The sequence below is a fragment of the Cupressus sempervirens genome, chromosome 11 (assembly GCF_028749045.1).
Source record: "Cupressus sempervirens isolate cs-2001-9-10 chromosome 11, ASM2874904v1, whole genome shotgun sequence".
Classification (NCBI taxonomy): Eukaryota; Viridiplantae; Streptophyta; class Pinopsida; order Cupressales; family Cupressaceae; genus Cupressus; species Cupressus sempervirens.
Window position 1 is genome coordinate 332,086,015 of NC_143128.1, and position 5,707 is coordinate 332,091,721.

The following is a 5,707-nucleotide window of genomic DNA, read 5'->3' on the forward strand; positions in this document are numbered from 1 at the left end:
GTGGTTAAAGGTCTCCCACAAAGAAGTTTCTCTTTTTGCATAAAAGTTATTTGCAAAAAAATGAGCAATTTTTGTAATTTTGCAAATTATCTATCCAAACTTTCTCTACTTGCTACCAAACTTTTCAAAAGGATTAAGATGGATCCAAAACACCTAATAAGGACCCTCAAACACTTTCTTTCCCTATTTGGCCCTCAAAAACCAAAATTTCTCTATTGAGCCAAATGAGCAATTTTTAGCAATTAGGAGCAATATTGCATTGTGGGGCTCTTCTAACCTATCTAACCTTAGCTTAGGACCTAGTTGATCCTATTATTAGACTAGTGATGTGGCTAGCATCACTACAAGCCAAAAATAAGGAAATACCTAGGTTTCATGCTTAGCCTACCTAGGTGCTCCTGCACCATTAGTCCACCCAAATGCCTTGCCACTTTAACAGGTTCCTCTTCTTGAATCTTGGACCTTAGGCATAATTTTTTAAATTCCTCTGTATAAGAGGCCACACCCAATTCTTTATGCTTTAGACCTTACCTCCTTATATTTAATTACACTTCATAGTCTTTTGGCAGATAATTCTCCTTCACTCTAGTTACCATGGCATTCCAGTTAGCTATAGGCTTTTTACCCATATTGATCCTTTCATCCTACATGTATTTCCACCATGTCAATTTTGAACCCTTGAGTCTTGATTTGGAAACCTTTACATTTTTTTCCTTTGTGATACATTCACACTCAAAATGATTGCCCATTCCCTCAATCCATTCCATCACTATATCAATGCCCATCTTTCCATTAAATAATGGAATTTCTTCTAGGGCCTTTCTTCCTAGTGCTTTGATGGCTTTCAAGAAAGGTTCTTCATTAAATGGAGGCTTTGGTTCAGGTATGATGTCCTCTTCATAAATATTTTCCTTCCCTTTATCACTACATTCACCTTCTTTGTCTTTATTCTTGGCTACTTCAACAACTTCTTCTAACTTAGTCTTCATTTCTTCTAGGGCTTCTTCAAGGATTCTATTTTTCTCCTTTTTCTCACCCATCTCTTTGGCTAACTCTATAATAGTCACCATTATTGTTTCACCTACTAGCTCTTTTGCAGTCTAAAACATCTATCCACAATCCCAAATCTTTTGGGGCTCTAACACCACTCTGATGTAAGGACAAGTCTTGATCATTAACCCTAGCTTCTCCTAGGGTCTTCTCTAGGCCATTTCTCTAGCTTATTAGGGTTCTTGCACTACCCTAACTTAGAAGGATTACACTCCCAATCCATGCTTCCTTTAACTTTTCCTCACCAATATAGAACTCAGTTCTATCTAATCAACACTCCTTAGATTCCTTACTAGCTCATCCACACCAAATGTCCACACATGAACACAATCTACCTAAAATGGAGAGGGAGAGTTATTCCTAGGAAATTGGGATCATTCCAACCCTCATCTACCAAAAATCCATAGAAATCTCTATCAATTTCAAGAAATTGGCCCAAATTAGGCCTAATAGGACTACAAGGAATTAGGCCTCCAAACTCACCTTTTGGCTCCAGACTTGGAAAAAGGCTTAATTGGGTGGGAAAAAAACTTCATATCTTAATACCCTTTTGGAAGACCTTTTAGATTCACCTGGTCTTACTTCCCCAAGCTGTCCATATATTGGGTTGCTATTTTTAAGCCCAAAATCAAAGGTTTCCCAATATGCTAATAGAGTTCACAAGAGTTTGTTCAAATCCCTATCAAAGTATGTCAGTAGGACTTCACCTTGGGAAAAAAACCTCTCCAATCTCATATCCTTCTCTCCATCCACTTGGACTGAAGCATTCACTGTACTCAATCCAATTAAATGTTGTTTCAATCTTTGTGATCCCTAACCATGCTCACTTGATTTGCCTAGGGCATCATTGTGAAAAGGCCAAAATTTCTTTTTAGGGCCCAAGAACTTGCATGCCTATAGTATAAGAAGTCTTCTGACACATTTTAATAGACTATACAAATGCCACAATGGAAAGGTGAGTTAAGAATCCATCTCTCAAAACTACCTAATTCAGACCAGTGATTGAGAAAAAACCAAAATATTTATAAAATTCAAAGGAATGGAAACAAAAGACCTAACTAAACATGCAAAAATCTTATTAATCACATATATTTACTCATTCATAAGGAATAGTATAGAGTTCAATCAATTAACTAATAAAATGAAGCAAAAAGGCTCTAACTGTGGCAAAATTGCTCAACAAAATGCTTGTTCATTAAATAAATTTGCATCAAAATGAAATCCAACCCATTTCATAGGTTGAGGGAGCCCCTATATGTCTAATACACCTAATCCAACCTCTTTGAGGTAGTTATTCAACCCTATGCTCAAAATTGCACTTTAAAAGTTGTCATCCAACTTGACAACTTTCTATCTAATTGGACTAGGCTTGGTCAAAGCCTTCTAAAACTCTACTAAATTCTTTAACATGTCACTTAGGACATGAAACTTACATTCCACCTTTCCTTGTCCAATCTAGCCCTCTAAATGCACAAATGCCACTTTTAACAAGAATGACAACAATTGCACCACACTTAGCAACATTGGACAACTAAGTAATATTTCATGTTCCTAAGGACCTAATTGGACTTGCTAATGGAGAAGACATACTCTAGGACTCACTAGTCCCTTTATTATAGTAGTGGCTTAGCTAAGGTCACTACAAGCCAAAACTCAACTAGGAACCCTAGGTTACCAATTAGCCTTACCTAGGTGTTCCCGCACCATCATGATCTCAAATAACTTTGCAAATAAATTCTTAATCATGTTGTTCCAATAGTGAGAAATATCATTTACATCTATGTTCTTGAAGTGAGGTATACATAAAATAGTTGTCTTGCCTCTTAGAAACTGGTGTTGAATAATTTAGTTAAGTATTTTATTAACACAAGGGATGAGATTTTTATTCCTCATTTAAGTATTTGACATTTATTACATCCATGTTACAAGCATTAATTATTCCCACATTCTTAATAACTTTCTTAAACTTATATAACTAGAATACTTATGTTGTTGTGTTGAATGTTGGAGGGGTCTCTTCTAATAGAAATATCATCCATATAGTCCTTATCAATTGATTTATATCATAATGTTAATTAATCATTAAAAGTATTCCCACATTGGCCCTTGAGGATATTAAAACAAATTTTATATTTGTAATAATGTCAATGAAATTTTAGCATGTAAACAAGACTTGTATAAGAAAAATGAGTGAAAGAGAAAGAGAAGAGAAATTAACCAAAAGAAAGGGATGATTATAATAAAATTAAGGTGGCAAAACAACTTCCTACACTAACTTTGAGAGGAGGATCATGTAAAATTTTCCTATATCTTTATAATAGCCATAGAACCCTAATAAAATAATTTAAATAACATGTATACCACAACATAGTAATTTATGTGGGAAAAATCCTTTTGGAAAAAAATCCCCACACTTAAAAAGTCACTCTATATATTATTGATAAATCAATAACAAAGTACAACATCCTAGTAGAGTAAGATTCTCATAGGGGTATCATCAACTAAAAATCTAGAGGTAATTGAATAGTTATAAGATTTTTACACATACCCTCCTTTTAACACACATAATATGTAGGCAAATACTATTACAAAATCACGAGATAAAAATCATTTATAGAGTGGTGTACATCTTATCTCTAATCAAAGATGGCCTATAATATGTCAAAACATACACCAACACATGTAGCTCCTTTTTATAGCTCACCTACAAGTTCAATATAGTACATTTCCTATTCAAGACCCAACTTTTGGAGGTCACAACTTTTGAATTGGATGGCTAATTGAAAAACTATTTGAAGCATTAGAAATCTTATGACAAACTCTATCAAGCTAGAATTCACTATGTTGGTTACTTATGCTTTCAGGTTATTTAGGAGCCTGTAAAGCCTTCAAAATTTAATCATTAAATTTCTTTAGCAACTTAAAAAATGAACACTTTAATATCTTCAAATTATCTATCCCACATGAGCCATTGGGGAATGTTTAGGGAAATTGTGTGCTCAAATGCAAACTTACTATATAGTAATAGTACATAAATTCAAATTTGAGATGCATTTTATTTATAGTCCATCACTTTTTAAATATCTTGCAAGAGTAAGGGGAGTCTCTGTGCCATATTTTAATTATTAGGGCTCATAGAATTTGAACACCATCTTAACTTTTCTATGCTTGCAACCTTAGTTAATTAATTTGTAATATTTATCAAAGTCTCTACCTTTTTCAACTTCACACTTCCATCCTTGATCGTATCTCTAACAGGATGATATTGACCATCAATATGCTAGGGCCTAGTGTGAAATGTTAGGCTCCTAGCTAGGAAAATTGTGTTATATATTTCATAATAATTCTTCACTACTCCTTGTTTTATTCCAATATCTACACAAAGGATCTTAATCTAATAGACTTATTTACAAGCACTAGTAGCTACCATATAATCAATTTAGTAGTGGAAAAGAAACCATAGCTTGTTTCTTACTCATTGAACTCATTGCACCACCAAATAAGGTAAACACATAACCATTGGTGGATCTTCTACTATCAATATCACTTTCTCAAACTAAATCCACATAACCAAAAATACCAAAGGGTATTTTGTCTCCTATGATATTACCATGATAACACTAAGAATAATTTGAGGTACCCTTCAAATATTCAAATACTCTTTTACCACATAACAATAAATTTACTAGGATTAGTAATATATCTAGAAAGAACTCTCACTACTTGGTTAAGGTCTAGCCTAGTATAGATCATAACATGAATCAAATTTCTAATAGCTTTCTACCAAGGTATTATGTTTATGTGTTCCATCTTTAATGGGGATGTAGAATGGTCTAAAATAAAAAAATTGGTTCCAACTATGAAGGGAATGCATTAAGGACTTGAATCTTACATGTTAAGCCTCTGTAAATGTGAGTTTTCACACTTATTATGACCTAGCCATAACTTTTTTTCATTCAATCTCTTCTAATTCTCACCATAAGAATATTTATTATTACACCAAGATCTATTAATTCAAACTTAAAAGCATGCTAAGACTTTGGTTCTATAATTATATGTTTCCCTTTACTAATAAAAAAACATATCATTAACATATAATGTAATGTATAGCAAATGACCTCCATTATATTTATAATAAATACAATGATCTAACTTGGAATGCTCAAATCTCAAACTCAACACATGTGTATCAAATTGTCTATAATACATCCAAGGACTTTTTTTAAAACCAAACAAAGATTTAATCAATTCACATACCAAATTAGTTTACCTTTTACCATGTAGTGCTTTGGTTGTGTCATGCAAATATCCTCCTCTAAATTACCATTGAGGAAAGAATTTTTTAGATACATTCTTTAAACATCTATATCATATATAGCAGCATTAGAAATAAAAAAACATAATGGATGTCATTTTTGAAACAAGAGAAAATATATAACCATAATCAACACTCTCAACTGGAGAGTGGCCTTTCACAACCATCCTTGCTTTATAGTTATGAATGTTTCTATATGAACCAATAGTTTTATTGAATTCCTATTCATAAACCAATAGGTTTTCATCATTCAAGAAGATGTCATGTATCATTATTTTTAAAAGCTTCAATTTCTTCATCCATAGAAATTCCAATATCATGCACCATTCACACCTAATGCAT